A 21,380-nucleotide genomic window follows, 5' to 3' on the forward strand; every position below is an offset into this window, starting at 1 on the left:
TATTGCAACCCTAAAAAAAATGTACAAATGAAACGTTTTTGTGTATTTTATTATATGTATTTCCACATTTATAAAAATTAGGTTTATTAAGTGAAGTGTTCAGTGATCAGTGTTTATTTTGAATTGTAAAAAATAAAAGTGAGAAATGGCTCGTACAAAGCAAACAGCCCGTAAATCGACTGGTGGTAAAGCGCCACGTAAACAATTGGCCACTAAAGCTGCTCGCAAAAGTGCGCCGGCAACTGGTGGAGTGAAGAAGCCACATCGTTATCGCCCAGGTACAGTCGCTTTGCGTGAAATTCGTCGTTATCAGAAGAGTACCGAACTGTTGATTCGTAAATTGCCATTCCAACGTTTAGTGCGTGAAATTGCTCAAGATTTTAAAACTGATTTACGTTTCCAGAGTTCAGCTGTTATGGCATTACAAGAAGCAAGTGAAGCATATTTAGTTGGTTTGTTCGAAGATACAAATTTGTGTGCCATTCATGCAAAACGTGTCACAATTATGCCAAAAGATATTCAATTGGCTAGACGTATACGTGGTGAACGTGCTTAATTCCATATTTTAATAAATATTATAAACGGTCCTTTTCAGGACCACAAATTTTTTTAAACAAAAAAGATCAAAAATAACTGAAGCAACTGTTAATTGTTAAAATAATAAAATGAAAATTCGTATTTTGATAGTAGCAACTGTAGTTTTACCCTTAATATGGTGTGTATACCTACTCACGAGTATATACACATTTATTTGCTAAACACATACATTAGTATGTATGCACGGTTGTGTGTTTGTACCTTTGGTACGTATGAATACACGCCACAACTTTTTGCGCCTTTGTCGAGATGCTCATACAAACATACATATGTACATATATACATACAATATGTAGTAGCTTGCATGCTGTACTTTTTTAATGTTGCTCAGTTTTTTTTCTTCTGGAAAATGATGTAAGTCAACTTTTTTATGAATATTTTCAAACACTATTTTATTAATTGAAGTAGTTGTTAACGCAGATTTCGTTAAAAAAATAAATTTTCCAAAAGTGTACTTATGACCTTTTAAATTTTTCTTTCAAAAAGTGTTTTAATAGGTTTTAAAATAGATAAATACATATATATGACAATATAATTAATCTCTTTGTATATATATTTTGTCGTCCTGAAAAGGACGGTTTTAAATTTGGCGTCTAAGAATATATGTAAATCGGCGATTACATCACTTATGCTTTCTTTTCGGTCTTCTTTGGCAAAAGTACAGCTTGAATATTTGGTAAAACACCACCTTGAGCTATGGTAACTCCAGACAATAGTTTATTCAATTCTTCATCGTTACGAATAGCCAATTGTAAATGACGTGGAATAATTCTAGTTTTTTTATTATCACGTGCAGCATTACCAGCCAATTCAAGAACTTCAGCTGCCAAATATTCCATAACAGCAGCTAAATATACTGGAGCACCGGCACCAACACGTTCAGCATAATTGCCTTTACGTAACAAACGATGAATACGACCGACAGGGAATTGAAGACCAGCACGGTTTGAACGTGACTTTGCCTTTCCCTTTACTTTACCACCTTTACCACGGCCAGACATTGTTGTTATATATTTCACTTAATACACTTTTTCACAAATACACACACTAGCTGAATAGCTTGGGCACTTTATTTCCTAAACGCAATTTGTGCTGCGCTTATATACTTTTTCGTTTGTACATTGAGCAACCCCAATCGCATGTTTTCAAATTAATGCCGGCAATATTTAGCGAATCGTTACGAACAGGTTGAATGGTTTGTCGGAAAAAAAGTGTTGAAACAAGTACATCCTGATACTGGTATATCGTCGAAAGCAATGAGTATCATGAACAGTTTTGTTAATGACATTTTTGAACGTATTGCTGCTGAAGCATCACGTTTAGCTCATTACAATAAACGTTCAACAATTACTAGTCGCGAAATTCAAACTGCCGTACGCCTATTGTTGCCTGGTGAATTGGCTAAGCATGCCGTGAGTGAGGGTACTAAGGCTGTTACCAAATACACAAGCTCCAAGTAATTTGTGCGACTGAGGAAAATATGTATAAAAGTGAAAAATGTTAACAAAAAGGCCCTTTTCAGGGCCACAAAATATAAATTAACAAAGAGATATGAATTTTTCTAAGTCGATGAAAATTTTTAATTTTGTTTTGCAATTGAATCATCAATTTTAAAATTGGTCAGCATGGTAGGGTTGACTTACAGTGTCAGACACTAGAGCGGTTAATTATTATGGCGAAGCAACGCTGTAGTCAGACGTATTGCGTACATTTTTGACCTTTTTGTTTGTATATTTTGTAGCCCTGAAAAGGGCTTATTGATAATTCAACATTTAATGAATGTTGTGTCCTTGTAAATTATCACAAAAAACGCAGCATATTTATTTTTTAGCTGACGCCTTTTTTGCAGCTGGCTTTTTAGTCGCAGCCTTTTTTGGTTTGGTAGCAGTTGCTTTTGCTTTTGTTGCCTTTGACTTAGCGGTGGCAGATTTCGACTTGGTTGGCTTGGCTTTAACGGCGCCAGTCTTTTTTGCGTCTTTAGCCTTAGATTTCTCACTTTTCTTTTTTTCGGCGGTTTTCTTAGTGGCAACAGCTTTTTTCACTTTTTTCTCACCACTTGCCTTTTTGACACCACTCGACGATTTTTTCTTTAATGTTGCACTATCTTTTTTGGCTTTTGATTTATCAACCGATTTTGACTTACCATCACCTGATTTAGTGGCTGCAGCTGATAATTTAAATGAACCAGATGCCCCCTTTCCTTTGGTTTGAATCAATTTTCCACTAGTAACAGCCGATTTCAAATAGCGCTTAATAAATGGTGCCAATTTTTGGGCGTCACATTTATATGTTGCACTAATATATTTCTTAATTGCCAAAAGTGATGAGCCACCACGTTCCTTCAAATTCTTAATCGATGCATCTACCATTTGTTGAGTTGGTGGATGAGTGGGAGCAACCGATGGTTTTTTGGGTTTAGTTGCTTTTTTAGCAGCAACTTTCTTCTCAGCAACAGCAGCAGAAGCAGCTACTGGTGAGCTAACATTTGCAACAGCGATTGTGTCAGACATTTTCACTTAATTATTTTATTTAAACTTTTATTAACACTTGAAAATATTTATCAATTTAAGCACACAAAGCACAAACTCACTATTTATACTTTTTTACACAAGCGCATAGAATGCGATACTCTGTTTAAAATTTGAGAAGCGCAGCGAAAAGATGGATGACAAATGTTTTCATTTCAGTGCTACGTACCATTTACATTTGATAAACTTTTCATCTTAATAAATTAATTAAAATTCACATATTAAAGTTATTGCAAATATTCATGTAAAAATAGATAACTGAAATGTGTTAGTTTAATATACGAATTCATTTAAATTGATGAATTTCATATTTTCGGAGTGTCAGGCATTTTAATCAAAAGTTTGCACTGATAAAATCGAATTTTTTCTCAATTAAGTGAATTTTCTTAAAATATATTTGTACTAATCAAAATTTTAATTCGGATATATAAAATATGTTAAATTAGAAATCAAAAAACTTATCTTCGTTGAGTTTTAACAACATTATTTTATTTTAAAAATTTTTTTAAATATTTCTATTGCAACACTAGAGTAACCCTATATGGCTTCACTTAAAGGCATCTAAAGTTTGGAATTTTAGTCTGAATTGATTATTGATATTGGACGTCTACAACTTATATGTATAATTAAATGAAATTTCATGACATTCAAAAAAAAAAATAAAAAAAATTCTCATTGAATGCTTATTAATTATCAATATGATTATAATATACATATCTGAACATAATCGGACATCAGCGTCCATTTTAAGTACTATAATAGGTGGATGAGTATGAATTTGTACTATGCAGATTCATTTTGTATTTATATGATGAATGCTTATAAGCTTTAAATCAATAATTGATATGGTAAAAAATTATAACTAATATTATTATGCACGTAAATGTATGCGCGCGTATGAAATTTTTCCATTGAATCTATAGAAATATTAAATTGTATTCCAAGTATTTATTCAATTAAATGCAATTTAATAAAAAAAATATTTATGTACATATATATACATAAAATAAAAGAAAAAGTTGGATATGCCAACAACACGCGGTGTTCCCAAGCGGTCCCCCATCTAAGTACTAACCGCGCCCGACGCTGCTTAATTTCGGTGATCGGACGAGAACCGATGTATTCAGCGTGGTATGGTCGTTGGCAAAATTTGTTTGCCTAAATTGGTATAAGTATGGCTACTTTAATGTGTATACTCGCAGCTGTGAATTTGTCCTTTTTTTTAAATGATATAAGTCGATTTAAGTAAATTTTGTTATATACTTTATAGTTTAGTGTATTCAGATACTCTTGCTACTAAAATCAGATTAAGTTTATTTTTTACAAAAATGAACTTATGCCATTTTTGAAAATAAGCCTGCTATTATAGACATATTTATATCGCTTGGCTTGTGTCGGGGTATATTCATTTGCATGAGTTTTCATTATGCATACATACGTATGCTACTTAGTTTAAACGAACATTCATACATACTACATATGCATGTACATCTTAATAACATATCTTTCTGTTATGTATTGTATTAGAGAAATTTTGAAATCTTTGTTAAAAAATATTGTGGTCCTGAAAAGGACCGTTTGTTTGAATGTATATTTATTTTGTGTTAATATATCCGTAAAAATGAATTTAACCGCCGAAACCATACAATGTACGACCCTGCCTCTTCAATGCATATACAACATCCATAGCCGTAACTGTTTTCCTTTTAGCATGTTCAGTATAAGTGACTGCATCACGGATAACATTTTCCAAAAATACTTTTAAAACACCACGAGTTTCTTCATATATTAAACCAGATATACGTTTTACGCCACCACGACGTGCTAAACGTCGAATAGCTGGCTTTGTGATACCTTGGATGTTATCACGTAAAACTTTGCGATGACGTTTGGCGCCACCTTTACCTAATCCTTTTCCACCTTTGCCACGACCAGTCATTTTTTCTATTTAGCACTTTTTTTAGCTTTCACAAGAACACTTCACTTGATCACTTCACTTCACAACTAATAGCTTGGTTACCGAACGTAGCTGCTATTTATACAAAAATCCACAACATTGAGTGAGCTACCATTATGTGGCATAAATATTTCTATCTCATTTTAACTCGCACAATATTGCAACCCTAAAAAAAATGGACAAATGAAACGTTTTTGTGTATTTTATTATATGTATTTCCACATTTATAAAAATTAGGTTTATTAAGTGAAGTGTTCAGTGATCAGTGTTTATTTTGAATTGTGAAAAATAAAAGTGAGAAATGGCTCGTACAAAGCAAACAGCCCGTAAATCGACTGGTGGTAAAGCGCCACGTAAACAATTGGCCACTAAAGCTGCTCGCAAAAGTGCGCCGGCAACTGGTGGAGTGAAGAAGCCACATCGTTATCGCCCAGGTACAGTCGCTTTGCGTGAAATTCGTCGTTATCAGAAGAGTACCGAACTGTTGATTCGTAAATTGCCATTCCAACGTTTAGTGCGTGAAATTGCTCAAGATTTTAAAACTGATTTACGTTTCCAGAGTTCAGCTGTTATGGCATTACAAGAAGCAAGTGAAGCATATTTAGTTGGTTTGTTCGAAGATACAAATTTGTGTGCCATTCATGCAAAACGTGTCACAATTATGCCAAAAGATATTCAATTGGCTAGACGTATACGTGGTGAACGTGCTTAATTCCATATTTTAATAAATATTATAAACGGTCCTTTTCAGGACCACAAATTTTTTTAAACAAAAAAGATCAAAAATAACTGAAGCAACTGTTAATTGTTAAAATAATAAAATGAAAATTCGTATTTTGATAGTAGCAACTGTAGTTTTACCCTTAATATGGTGTGTATACCTACTCACGAGTATATACACATTTATTTGCTAAACACATACATTAGTATGTATGCACGGTTGTGTGTTTGTACCTTTGGTACGTATGAATACACGCCACAACTTTTTGCGCCTTTGTCGAGATGCTCATACAAACATACATATGTACATATATACATACAATATGTAGTAGCTTGCATGCTGTACTTTTTTAATGTTGCTCAGTTTTTTTTCTTCTGGAAAATGATGTAAGTCAACTTTTTTATGAATATTTTCAAACACTATTTTATTAATTGAAGTAGTTGTTAACGCAGATTTCGTTAAAAAAATAAATTTTCCAAAAGTGTACTTATGACCTTTTAAATTTTTCTTTCAAAAAGTGTTTTAATAGGTTTTAAAATAGATAAATACATATATATGACAATATAATTAATCTCTTTGTATATATATTTTGTCGTCCTGAAAAGGACGGTTTTAAATTTGGCGTCTAAGAATATATGTAAATCGGCGATTACATCACTTATGCTTTCTTTTCGGTCTTCTTTGGCAAAAGTATAGCTTGAATATTTGGTAAAACACCACCTTGAGCTATGGTAACTCCAGACAATAGTTTATTCAATTCTTCATCGTTACGAATAGCCAATTGTAAATGACGTGGAATAATTCTAGTTTTTTTATTATCACGTGCAGCATTACCAGCCAATTCAAGAACTTCAGCTGCCAAATATTCCATAACAGCAGCTAAATATACTGGAGCACCGGCACCAACACGTTCAGCATAATTGCCTTTACGTAACAAACGATGAATACGACCGACAGGGAATTGAAGACCAGCACGGTTTGAACGTGACTTTGCCTTTCCCTTTACTTTACCACCTTTACCACGGCCAGACATTGTTGTTATATATTTCACTTAATACACTTTTTCACAAATACACACACTAGCTGAATAGCTTGGGCACTTTATTTCCTAAACGCAATTTGTGCTGCGCTTATATACTTTTTCGTTTGTACATTGAGCAACCCCAATCGCATGTTTTCAAATTAATGCCGGCAATATTTAGCGAATCGTTACGAACAGGTTGAATGGTTTGTCGGAAAAAATACACTTAAAGGTGCGCATTTTGACACTTAGAAAATTATTAAAAAGTGTGAGTGATAGTGAAGTGATTTTGTGAAAATTAAATATGCCTCCTAAAACTAGTGGTAAAGCAGCTAAGAAGGCCGGTAAGGCTCAGAAGAATATTACTAAAAACGACAAGAAGAAGAAGCGTAAGAGGAAGGAAAGTTATGCCATCTACATTTATAAAGTGTTGAAACAAGTACATCCTGATACTGGTATATCGTCGAAAGCAATGAGTATCATGAACAGTTTTGTTAATGACATTTTTGAACGTATTGCTGCTGAAGCATCACGTTTAGCTCATTACAATAAACGTTCAACAATTACTAGTCGCGAAATTCAAACTGCCGTACGCCTATTGTTGCCTGGTGAATTGGCTAAGCATGCCGTGAGTGAGGGTACTAAGGCTGTTACCAAATACACAAGCTCCAAGTAATTTGTGCGACTGAGGAAAATATGTATAAAAGTGAAAAATGTTAACAAAAAGGCCCTTTTCAGGGCCACAAAATATAAATTAACAAAGAGATATGAATTTTTCTAAGTCGATGAAAATTTTTAATTTTGTTTTGCAATTGAATCATCAATTTTAAAATTGGTCAGCATGGTAGGGTTGACTTACAGTGTCAGACACTAGAGCGGTTAATTATTATGGCGAAGCAACGCTGTAGTCAGACGTATTGCGTACATTTTTGACCTTTTTGTTTGTATATTTTGTAGCCCTGAAAAGGGCTTATTGATAATTCAACATTTAATGAATGTTGTGTCCTTGTAAATTATCACAAAAAACGCAGCATATTTATTTTTTAGCTGACGCCTTTTTTGCAGCTGGCTTTTTAGTCGCAGCCTTTTTTGGTTTGGTAGCAGTTGCTTTTGCTTTTGTTGCCTTTGACTTAGCGGTGGCAGATTTCGACTTGGTTGGCTTGGCTTTAACGGCGCCAGTCTTTTTTGCGTCTTTAGCCTTAGATTTCTCACTTTTCTTTTTTTCGGCGGTTTTCTTAGTGGCAACAGCTTTTTTCACTTTTTTCTCACCACTTGCCTTTTTGACACCACTCGACGATTTTTTCTTTAATGTTGCACTATCTTTTTTGGCTTTTGATTTATCAACCGATTTTGACTTACCATCACCTGATTTAGTGGCTGCAGCTGATAATTTAAATGAACCAGATGCCCCCTTTCCTTTGGTTTGAATCAATTTTCCACTAGTAACAGCCGATTTCAAATAGCGCTTAATAAATGGTGCCAATTTTTGGGCGTCACATTTATATGTTGCACTAATATATTTCTTAATTGCCAAAAGTGATGAGCCACCACGTTCCTTCAAATTCTTAATCGATGCATCTACCATTTGTTGAGTTGGTGGATGAGTGGGAGCAACCGATGGTTTTTTGGGTTTAGTTGCTTTTTTAGCAGCAACTTTCTTCTCAGCAACAGCAGCAGAAGCAGCTACTGGTGAGCTAACATTTGCAACAGCGATTGTGTCAGACATTTTCACTTAATTATTTTATTTAAACTTTTATTAACACTTGAAAATATTTATCAATTTAAGCACACAAAGCACAAACTCACTATTTATACTTTTTTACACAAGCGCATAGAATGCGATACTCTGTTTAAAATTTGAGAAGCGCAGCGAAAAGATGGATGACAAATGTTTTCATTTCAGTGCTACGTACCATTTACATTTGATAAACTTTTCATCTTAATAAATTAATTAAAATTCACATATTAAAGTTATTGCAAATATTCATGTAAAAATAGATAACTGAAATGTGTTAGTTTAATATACGAATTCATTTAAATTGATGAATTTCATATTTTCGGAGTGTCAGGCATTTTAATCAAAAGTTTGCACTGATAAAATCGAATTTTTTCTCAATTAAGTGAAATTTCTTAAAATATATTTGTACTAATCAAAATTTTAATTCGGATATATAAAATATGTTAAATTAGAAATCAAAAAACTTATCTTCGTTGAGTTTTAACAACATTATTTTATTTTAAAAAATTTTTTAAATATTTCTATTGCAACACTAGAGTAACCCTATATGGCTTCACTTAAAGGCATCTAAAGTTTGGAATTTTAGTCTGAATTGATTATTGATATTGGACGTCTACAACTTATATGTATAATTAAATGAAATTTCATGACATTCAAAAAAAAAATAAAAAAAATTCTCATTGAATGCTTATTAATTATCAATATGATTATAATATACATATCTGAACATAATCGGACATCAGCGTCCATTTTAAGTACTATAATAGGTGGATGAGTATGAATTTGTACTATGCAGATTCATTTTGTATTTATATGATGAATGCTTATAAGCTTTAAATCAATAATTGATATGGTAAAAAATTATAACTAATATTATTATGCACGTAAATGTATGCGCGCGTATGAAATTTTTCCATTGAATCTATAGAAATATTAAATTGTATTCCAAGTATTTATTCAATTAAATGCAATTTAATAAAAAAAATATTTATGTACATATATATACATAAAATAAAAGAAAAAGTTGGATATGCCAACAACACGCGGTGTTCCCAAGCGGTCCCCCATCTAAGTACTAACCGCGCCCGACGCTGCTTAATTTCGGTGATCGGACGAGAACCGATGTATTCAGCGTGGTATGGTCGTTGGCAAAATTTGTTTGCCTAAATTGGTATAAGTATGGCTACTTTAATGTGTATACTCGCAGCTGTGAATTTGTCCTTTTTTTTTAAATGATATAAGTCGATTTAAGTAAATTTTGTTATATACTTTATAGTTTAGTGTATTCAGATACTCTTGCTACTAAAATCAGATTAAGTTTATTTTTTACAAAAATGAACTTATGCCATTTTTGAAAATAAGCCTGCTATTATAGACATATTTATATCGCTTGGCTTGTGTCGGGGTATATTCATTTGCATGAGTTTTCATTATGCATACATACGTATGCTACTTAGTTTAAACGAACATTCATACATACTACATATGCATGTACATCTTAATAACATATCTTTCTGTTATGTATTGTATTAGAGAAATTTTGAAATCTTTGTTAAAAAATATTGTGGTCCTGAAAAGGACCGTTTGTTTGAATGTATATTTATTTTGTGTTAATATATCCGTAAAAATGAATTTAACCGCCGAAACCATACAATGTACGACCCTGCCTCTTCAATGCATATACAACATCCATAGCCGTAACTGTTTTCCTTTTAGCATGTTCAGTATAAGTGACTGCATCACGGATAACATTTTCCAAAAATACTTTTAAAACACCACGAGTTTCTTCATATATTAAACCAGATATACGTTTTACGCCACCACGACGTGCTAAACGTCGAATAGCTGGCTTTGTGATACCTTGGATGTTATCACGTAAAACTTTGCGATGACGTTTGGCGCCACCTTTACCTAATCCTTTTCCACCTTTGCCACGACCAGTCATTTTTTCTATTTAGCACTTTTTTTAGCTTTCACAAGAACACTTCACTTGATCACTTCACTTCACAACTAATAGCTTGGTTACCGAACGTAGCTGCTATTTATACAAAAATCCACAACATTGAGTGAGCTACCATTATGTGGCATAAATATTTCTATCTCATTTTAACTCGCACAATATTGCAACCCTAAAAAAAATGGACAAATGAAACGTTTTTGTGTATTTTATTATATGTATTTCCACATTTATAAAAATTAGGTTTATTAAGTGAAGTGTTCAGTGATCAGTGTTTATTTTGAATTGTGAAAAATAAAAGTGAGAAATGGCTCGTACAAAGCAAACAGCCCGTAAATCGACTGGTGGTAAAGCGCCACGTAAACAATTGGCCACTAAAGCTGCTCGCAAAAGTGCGCCGGCAACTGGTGGAGTGAAGAAGCCACATCGTTATCGCCCAGGTACAGTCGCTTTGCGTGAAATTCGTCGTTATCAGAAGAGTACCGAACTGTTGATTCGTAAATTGCCATTCCAACGTTTAGTGCGTGAAATTGCTCAAGATTTTAAAACTGATTTACGTTTCCAGAGTTCAGCTGTTATGGCATTACAAGAAGCAAGTGAAGCATATTTAGTTGGTTTGTTCGAAGATACAAATTTGTGTGCCATTCATGCAAAACGTGTCACAATTATGCCTAAAGATATTCAATTGGCTAGACGTATACGTGGTGAACGTGCTTAATTCCATATTTTAATAAATATTATAAACGGTCCTTTTCAGGACCACAAATTTTTTTAAACAAAAAAGATCAAAAATAACAGAAGCAACTGTTAATTGTTAAAATAATAAAATGAAAATTCGTATTTTGATAGTAGCAACTGTAGTTTTACCCTTAATATGGTGTGTATACCTACTCACGAGTATATACACATTTATTTGCTAAACACATACATTAGTATGTATGCACGGTTGTGTGTTTGTACCTTTGGTACGTATGAATACACGCCACAACTTTTTGCGCCTTTGTCGAGATGCTCATACAAACATACATATGTACATATATACATACAATATGTAGTAGCTTGCATGCTGTACTTTTTTAATGTTGCTCAGTTTTTTTTCTTCTGGAAAATGATGTAAGTCAACTTTTTTATGAATATTTTCAAACACTATTTTATTAATTGAAGTAGTTGTTAACGCAGATTTCGTTAAAAAAATAAATTTTCCAAAAGTGTACTTATGACCTTTTAAATTTTTCTTTCAAAAAGTGTTTTAATAGGTTTTAAAATAGATAAATACATATATATGACAATATAATTAATCTCTTTGTATATATATTTTGTCGTCCTGAAAAGGACGGTTTTAAATTTGGCGTCTAAGAATATATGTAAATCGGCGATTACATCACTTATGCTTTCTTTTCGGTCTTCTTTGGCAAAAGTACAGCTTGAATATTTGGTAAAACACCACCTTGGGCTATGGTAACTCCAGACAATAGTTTATTCAATTCTTCATCGTTACGAATAGCCAATTGTAAATGACGTGGAATAATTCTAGTTTTTTTATTATCACGTGCAGCATTACCAGCCAATTCAAGAACTTCAGCTGCCAAATATTCCATAACAGCAGCTAAATATACTGGAGCACCGGCACCAACACGTTCAGCATAATTGCCTTTACGTAACAAACGATGAATACGACCGACAGGGAATTGAAGACCAGCACGGTTTGAACGTGACTTTGCCTTTCCCTTTACTTTACCACCTTTACCACGGCCAGACATTGTTGTTATATATTTCACTTAATACACTTTTTCACAAATACACACACTAGCTGAATAGCTTGGGCACTTTATTTCCTAAACGCAATTTGTGCTGCGCTTATATACTTTTTCGTTTGTACATTGAGCAACCCCAATCGCATGTTTTCAAATTAATGCCGGCAATATTTAGCGAATCGTTACGAACAGGTTGAATGGTTTGTCGGAAAAAATACACTTAAAGGTGCGCATTTTGACACTTAGAAAATTATTAAAAAGTGTGAGTGATAGTGAAGTGATTTTGTGAAAATTAAATATGCCTCCTAAAACTAGTGGTAAAGCAGCTAAGAAGGCCGGTAAGGCTCAGAAGAATATTACTAAAAACGACAAGAAGAAGAAGCGTAAGAGGAAGGAAAGTTATGCCATCTACATTTATAAAGTGTTGAAACAAGTACATCCTGATACTGGTATATCGTCGAAAGCAATGAGTATCATGAACAGTTTTGTTAATGACATTTTTGAACGTATTGCTGCTGAAGCATCACGTTTAGCTCATTACAATAAACGTTCAACAATTACTAGTCGCGAAATTCAAACTGCCGTACGCCTATTGTTGCCTGGTGAATTGGCTAAGCATGCCGTGAGTGAGGGTACTAAGGCTGTTACCAAATACACAAGCTCCAAGTAATTTGTGCGACTGAGGAAAATATGTATAAAAGTGAAAAATGTTAACAAAAAGGCCCTTTTCAGGGCCACAAAATATAAATTAACAAAGAGATATGAATTTTTCTAAGTCGATGAAAATTTTTAATTTTGTTTTGCAATTGAAACATCAATTTTAAAATTGGTCAGCATGGTAGGGCTGACTTACAGTGTCAGACACTAGAGCGGTTAATTATTATGGCGAAGCAACGCTGTAGTCAGACGTATTGCGTACATTTTTGACCTTTTTGTTTGTATATTTTGTAGCCCTGAAAAGGGCTTATTGATAATTCAACATTTAATGAATGTTGTGTCCTTGTAAATTATCACAAAAAACGCAGCATATTTATTTTTTAGCTGACGCCTTTTTTGCAGCTGGCTTTTTAGTCGCAGCCTTTTTTGGTTTGGTAGCAGTTGCTTTTGTTGCCTTTGACTTAGCGGTGGCAGATTTCGACTTGGTTGGCTTGGCTTTAACGGCGCCAGTCTTTTTTGCGTCTTTAGCCTTAGATTTCTCACTTTTCTTTTTTTCGGCGGTTTTCTTAGTGGCAACAGCTTTTTTCACTTTTTTCTCACCACTTGCCTTTTTGACACCACTCGACGATTTTTTCTTTAATGTTGCACTATCTTTTTTGGCTTTTGATTTATCAACCGATTTTGACTTACCATCACCTGATTTAGTGGCTGCAGCTGATAATTTAAATGAACCAGATGCCCCCTTTCCTTTGGTTTGAATCAATTTTCCACTAGTAACAGCCGATTTCAAATAGCGCTTAATAAATGGTGCCAATTTTTGGGCGTCACATTTATATGTTGCACTAATATATTTCTTAATTGCCAAAAGTGATGAGCCACCACGTTCCTTCAAATTCTTAATCGATGCATCTACCATTTGTTGAGTTGGTGGATGAGTGGGAGCAACCGATGGTTTTTTGGGTTTAGTTGCTTTTTTAGCAGCAACTTTCTTCTCAGCAACAGCAGCAGAAGCAGCTACTGGTGAGCTAACATTTGCAACAGCGATTGTGTCAGACATTTTCACTTAATTATTTTATTTAAACTTTTATTAACACTTGAAAATATTTATCAATTTAAGCACACAAAGCACAAACTCACTATTTATACTTTTTTACACAAGCGCATAGAATGCGATACTCTGTTTAAAATTTGAGAAGCGCAGCGAAAAGATGGATGACAAATGTTTTCATTTCAGTGCTACGTACCATTTACATTTGATAAACTTTTCATCTTAATAAATTAATTAAAATTCACATATTAAAGTTATTGCAAATATTCATGTAAAAATAGATAACTGAAATGTGTTAGTTTAATATACGAATTCATTTAAATTGATGAATTTCATATTTTCGGAGTGTCAGGCATTTTAATCAAAAGTTTGCACTGATAAAATCGAATTTTTTCTCAATTAAGTGAAATTTCTTAAAATATATTTGTACTAATCAAAATTTTAATTCGGATATATAAAATATGTTAAATTAGAAATCAAAAAACTTATCTTCGTTGAGTTTTAACAACATTATTTTATTTTAAAAAATTTTTTAAATATTTCTATTGCAACACTAGAGTAACCCTATATGGCTTCACTTAAAGGCATCTAAAGTTTGGAATTTTAGTCTGAATTGATTATTGATATTGGACGTCTACAACTTATATGTATAATTAAATGAAATTTCATGACATTCAAAAAAAAAATAAAAAAAATTCTCATTGAATGCTTATTAATTATCAATATGATTATAATATACATATCTGAACATAATCGGACATCAGCGTCCATTTTAAGTACTATAATAGGTGGATGAGTATGAATTTGTACTATGCAGATTCATTTTGTATTTATATGATGAATGCTTATAAGCTTTAAATCAATAATTGATATGGTAAAAAATTATAACTAATATTATTATGCACGTAAATGTATGCGCGCGTATGAAATTTTTCCATTGAATCTATAGAAATATTAAATTGTATTCCAAGTATTTATTCAATTAAATGCAATTTAATAAAAAAAATATTTATGTACATATATATACATAAAATAAAAGAAAAAGTTGGATATGCCAACAACACGCGGTGTTCCCAAGCGGTCCCCCATCTAAGTACTAACCGCGCCCGACGCTGCTTAATTTCGGTGATCGGACGAGAACCGATGTATTCAGCGTGGTATGGTCGTTGGCAAAATTTGTTTGCCTAAATTGGTATAAGTATGGCTACTTTAATGTGTATACTCGCAGCTGTGAATTTGTCCTTTTTTTTTAAATGATATAAGTCGATTTAAGTAAATTTTGTTATATACTTTATAGTTTAGTGTATTCAGATACTCTTGCTACTAAAATCAGATTAAGTTTATTTTTTACAAAAATGAACTTATGCCATTTTTGAAAATAAGCCTGCTATTATAGACATATTTATATCGCTTGGCTTGTGTCGGGGTATATTCATTTGCATGAGTTTTCATTATGCATACATACGTATGCTACTTAGTTTAAACGAACATTCATACATACTACATATGCATGTACATCTTAATAACATATCTTTCTGTTATGTATTGTATTAGAGAAATTTTGAAATCTTTGTTAAAAAATATTGTGGTCCTGAAAAGGACCGTTTGTTTGAATGTATATTTATTTTGTGTTAATATATCCGTAAAAATGAATTTAACCGCCGAAACCATACAATGTACGACCCTGCCTCTTCAATGCATATACAACATCCATAGCCGTAACTGTTTTCCTTTTAGCATGTTCAGTATAAGTGACTGCATCACGGATAACATTTTCCAAAAATACTTTTAAAACACCACGAGTTTCTTCATATATTAAACCAGATATACGTTTTACGCCACCACGACGTGCTAAACGTCGAATAGCTGGCTTTGTGATACCTTGGATGTTATCACGTAAAACTTTGCGATGACGTTTGGCGCCACCTTTACCTAATCCTTTTCCACCTTTGCCACGACCAGTCATTTTTTCTATTTAGCACTTTTTTTAGCTTTCACAAGAACACTTCACTTGATCACTTCACTTCACAACTAATAGCTTGGTTACCGAACGTAGCTGCTATTTATACAAAAATCCACAACATTGAGTGAGCTACCATTATGTGGCATAAATATTTCTATCTCATTTTAACTCGCACAATATTGCAACCCTAAAAAAAATGGACAAATGAAACGTTTTTGTGTATTTTATTATATGTATTTCCACATTTATAAAAATTAGGTTTATTAAGTGAAGTGTTCAGTGATCAGTGTTTATTTTGAATTGTGAAAAATAAAAGTGAGAAATGGCTCGTACAAAGCAAACAGCCCGTAAATCGACTGGTGGTAAAGCGCCACGTAAACAATTGGCCACTAAAGCTGCTCGCAAAAGTGCGCCGGCAACTGGTGGAGTGAAGAAGCCACATCGTTATCGCCCAGGTACAGTCGCTTTGCGTGAAATTCGTCGTTATCAGAAGAGTACCGAACTGTTGATTCGTAAATTGCCATTCCAACGTTTAGTGCGTGAAATTGCTCAAGATTTTAAAACTGATTTACGTTTCCAGAGTTCAGCTGTTATGGCATTACAAGAAGCAAGTGAAGCATATTTAGTTGGTTTGTTCGAAGATACAAATTTGTGTGCCATTCATGCAAAACGTGTCACAATTATGCCTAAAGATATTCAATTGGCTAGACGTATACGTGGTGAACGTGCTTAATTCCATATTTTAATAAATATTATAAACGGTCCTTTTCAGGACCACAAATTTTTTTAAACAAAAAAGATCAAAAATAACAGAAGCAACTGTTAATTGTTAAAATAATAAAATGAAAATTCGTATTTTGATAGTAGCAACTGTAGTTTTACCCTTAATATGGTGTGTATACCTACTCACGAGTATATACACATTTATTTGCTAAACACATACATTAGTATGTATGCACGGTTGTGTGTTTGTACCTTTGGTACGTATGAATACACGCCACAACTTTTTGCGCCTTTGTCGAGATGCTCATACAAACATACATATGTACATATATACATACAATATGTAGTAGCTTGCATGCTGTACTTTTTTAATGTTGCTCAGTTTTTTTTCTTCTGGAAAATGATGTAAGTCAACTTTTTTATGAATATTTTCAAACACTATTTTATTAATTGAAGTAGTTGTTAACGCAGATTTCGTTAAAAAAATAAATTTTCCAAAAGTGTACTTATGACCTTTTAAATTTTTCTTTCAAAAAGTGTTTTAATAGGTTTTAAAATAGATAAATACATATATATGACAATATAATTAATCTCTTTGTATATATATTTTGTCGTCCTGAAAAGGACGGTTTTAAATTTGGCGTCTAAGAATATATGTAAATCGGCGATTACATCACTTATGCTTTCTTTTCGGTCTTCTTTGGCAAAAGTACAGCTTGAATATTTGGTAAAACACCACCTTGGGCTATGGTAACTCCAGACAATAGTTTATTCAATTCTTCATCGTTACGAATAGCCAATTGTAAATGACGTGGAATAATTCTAGTTTTTTTATTATCACGTGCAGCATTACCAGCCAATTCAAGAACTTCAGCTGCCAAATATTCCATAACAGCAGCTAAATATACTGGAGCACCGGCACCAACACGTTCAGCATAATTGCCTTTACGTAACAAACGATGAATACGACCGACAGGGAATTGAAGACCAGCACGGTTTGAACGTGACTTTGCCTTTCCCTTTACTTTACCACCTTTACCACGGCCAGACATTGTTGTTATATATTTCACTTAATACACTTTTTCACAAATACACACACTAGCTGAATAGCTTGGGCACTTTATTTCCTAAACGCAATTTGTGCTGCGCTTATATACTTTTTCGTTTGTACATTGAGCAACCCCAATCGCATGTTTTCAAATTAATGCCGGCAATATTTAGCGAATCGTTACGAACAGGTTGAATGGTTTGTCGGAAAAAATACACTTAAAGGTGCGCATTTTGACACTTAGAAAATTATTAAAAAGTGTGAGTGATAGTGAAGTGATTTTGTGAAAATTAAATATGCCTCCTAAAACTAGTGGTAAAGCAGCTAAGAAGGCCGGTAAGGCTCAGAAGAATATTACTAAAAACGACAAGAAGAAGAAGCGTAAGAGGAAGGAAAGTTATGCCATCTACATTTATAAAGTGTTGAAACAAGTACATCCTGATACTGGTATATCGTCGAAAGCAATGAGTATCATGAACAGTTTTGTTAATGACATTTTTGAACGTATTGCTGCTGAAGCATCACGTTTAGCTCATTACAATAAACGTTCAACAATTACTAGTCGCGAAATTCAAACTGCCGTACGCCTATTGTTGCCTGGTGAATTGGCTAAGCATGCCGTGAGTGAGGGTACTAAGGCTGTTACCAAATACACAAGCTCCAAGTAATTTGTGCGACTGAGGAAAATATGTATAAAAGTGAAAAATGTTAACAAAAAGGCCCTTTTCAGGGCCACAAAATATAAATTAACAAAGAGATATGAATTTTTCTAAGTCGATGAAAATTTTTAATTTTGTTTTGCAATTGAAACATCAATTTTAAAATTGGTCAGCATGGTAGGGCTGACTTACAGTGTCAGACACTAGAGCGGTTAATTATTATGGCGAAGCAACGCTGTAGTCAGACGTATTGCGTACATTTTTGACCTTTTTGTTTGTATATTTTGTAGCCCTGAAAAGGGCTTATTGATAATTCAACATTTAATGAATGTTGTGTCCTTGTAAATTATCACAAAAAACGCAGCATATTTATTTTTTAGCTGACGCCTTTTTTGCAGCTGGCTTTTTAGTCGCAGCCTTTTTTGGTTTGGTAGCAGTTGCTTTTGCTTTTGTTGCCTTTGACTTAGCGGTGGCAGATTTCGACTTGGTTGGCTTGGCTTTAACGGCGCCAGTCTTTTTTGCGTCTTTAGCCTTAGATTTCTCACTTTTCTTTTTTTCGGCGGTTTTCTTAGTGGCAACAGCTTTTTTCACTTTTTTCTCACCACTTGCCTTTTTGACACCACTCGACGATTTTTTCTTTAATGTTGCACTATCTTTTTTGGCTTTTGATTTATCAACCGATTTTGACTTACCATCACCTGATTTAGTGGCTGCAGCTGATAATTTAAATGAACCAGATGCCCCCTTTCCTTTGGTTTGAATCAATTTTCCACTAGTAACAGCCGATTTCAAATAGCGCTTAATAAATGGTGCCAATTTTTGGGCGTCACATTTATATGTTGCACTAATATATTTCTTAATTGCCAAAAGTGATGAGCCACCACGTTCCTTCAAATTCTTAATCGATGCATCTACCATTTGTTGAGTTGGTGGATGAGTGGGAGCAACCGATGGTTTTTTGGGTTTAGTTGCTTTTTTAGCAGCAACTTTCTTCTCAGCAACAGCAGCAGAAGCAGCTACTGGTGAGCTAACATTTGCAACAGCGATTGTGTCAGACATTTTCACTTAATTATTTTATTTAAACTTTTATTAACACTTGAAAATATTTATCAATTTAAGCACACAAAGCACAAACTCACTATTTATACTTTTTTACACAAGCGCATAGAATGCGATACTCTGTTTAAAATTTGAGAAGCGCAGCGAAAAGATGGATGACAAATGTTTTCATTTCAGTGCTACGTACCATTTACATTTGATAAACTTTTCATCTTAATAAATTAATTAAAATTCACATATTAAAGTTATTGCAAATATTCATGTAAAAATAGATAACTGAAATGTGTTAGTTTAATATACGAATTCATTTAAATTGATGAATTTCATATTTTCGGAGTGTCAGGCATTTTAATCAAAAGTTTGCACTGATAAAATCGAATTTTTTCTCAATTAAGTGAAATTTCTTAAAATATATTTGTACTAATCAAAATTTTAATTCGGATATATAAAATATGTTAAATTAGAAATCAAAAAACTTATCTTCGTTGAGTTTTAACAACATTATTTTATTTTAAAAAATTTTTTAAATATTTCTATTGCAACACTAGAGTAACCCTATATGGCTTCACTTAAAGGCATCTAAAGTTTGGAATTTTAGTCTGAATTGATTATTGATATTGGACGTCTACAACTTATATGTATAATTAAATGAAATTTCATGACATTCAAAAAAAAAATAAAAAAAATTCTCATTGAATGCTTATTAATTATCAATATGATTATAATATACATATCTGAACATAATCGGACATCAGCGTCCATTTTAAGTACTATAATAGGTGGATGAGTATGAATTTGTACTATGCAGATTCATTTTGTATTTATATGATGAATGCTTATAAGCTTTAAATCAATAATTGATATGGTAAAAAATTATAACTAATATTATTATGCACGTAAATGTATGCGCGCGTATGAAATTTTTCCATTGAATCTATAGAAATATTAAATTGTATTCCAAGTATTTATTCAATTAAATGCAATTTAATAAAAAAAATATTTATGTACATATATATACATAAAATAAAAGAAAAAGTTGGATATGCCAACAACACGCGGTGTTCCCAAGCGGTCCCCCATCTAAGTACTAACCGCGCCCGACGCTGCTTAATTTCGGTGATCGGACGAGAACCGATGTATTCAGCGTGGTATGGTCGTTGGCAAAATTTGTTTGCCTAAATTGGTATAAGTATGGCTACTTTAATGTGTATACTCGCAGCTGTGAATTTGTCCTTTTTTTTTAAATGATATAAGTCGATTTAAGTAAATTTTGTTATATACTTTATAGTTTAGTGTATTCAGATACTCTTGCTACTAAAATCAGATTAAGTTTATTTTTTACAAAAATGAACTTATGCCATTTTTGAAAATAAGCCTGCTATTATAGACATATTTATATCGCTTGGCTTGTGTCGGGGTATATTCATTTGCATGAGTTTTCATTATGCATACATACGTATGCTACTTAGTTTAAACGAACATTCATACATACTACATATGCATGTACATCTTAATAACATATCTTTCTGTTATGTATTGTATTAGAGAAATTTTGAAATCTTTGTTAAAAAATATTGTGGTCCTGAAAAGGACCGTTTGTTTGAATGTATATTTATTTTGTGTTAATATATCCGTAAAAATGAATTTAACCGCCGAAACCATACAATGTACGACCCTGCCTCTTCAATGCATATACAACATCCATAGCCGTAACTGTTTTCCTTTTAGCATGTTCAGTATAAGTGACTGCATCACGGATAACATTTTCCAAAAATACTTTTAAAACACCACGAGTTTCTTCATATATTAAACCAGATATACGTTTTACGCCACCACGACGTGCTAAACGTCGAATAGCTGGCTTTGTGATACCTTGGATGTTATCACGTAAAACTTTGCGATGACGTTTGGCGCCACCTTTACCTAATCCTTTTCCACCTTTGCCACGAC

General features: G+C 33.0%; 4 non-coding genes across 4 annotated transcripts; all 4 read right to left on the reverse strand.

Annotated features, from left to right (window-relative positions):
• Nucleotides 1-4,151: 4,151 nt before the first annotated feature.
• Nucleotides 4,152-4,270, reverse strand: LOC137236229 (5S ribosomal RNA). The gene has a single exon (XR_010948322.1). It is a non-coding gene; the product is annotated as a 5S ribosomal RNA (ribosomal RNA).
• Nucleotides 4,271-9,593: 5,323 nt separating this feature from the next.
• Nucleotides 9,594-9,712, reverse strand: LOC137236230 (5S ribosomal RNA). Its single transcript, XR_010948323.1, has one exon. It is a non-coding gene; the product is annotated as a 5S ribosomal RNA (ribosomal RNA).
• Nucleotides 9,713-15,030: 5,318 nt separating this feature from the next.
• LOC137236231 (5S ribosomal RNA) lies at nt 15,031-15,149 on the reverse strand. The gene has a single exon (XR_010948324.1). It is a non-coding gene; the product is annotated as a 5S ribosomal RNA (ribosomal RNA).
• Nucleotides 15,150-20,473: 5,324 nt separating this feature from the next.
• LOC137236232 (5S ribosomal RNA) lies at nt 20,474-20,592 on the reverse strand. The gene has a single exon (XR_010948325.1). It is a non-coding gene; the product is annotated as a 5S ribosomal RNA (ribosomal RNA).
• Between the last annotated feature and the right edge of the window lie 788 nt (nt 20,593-21,380).

This window comes from Eurosta solidaginis, unplaced genomic scaffold (assembly GCF_040869045.1).
Source record: "Eurosta solidaginis isolate ZX-2024a unplaced genomic scaffold, ASM4086904v1 ctg00001481.1, whole genome shotgun sequence".
NCBI lineage: Eukaryota > Metazoa > Arthropoda > Insecta > Diptera > Tephritidae > Eurosta > Eurosta solidaginis.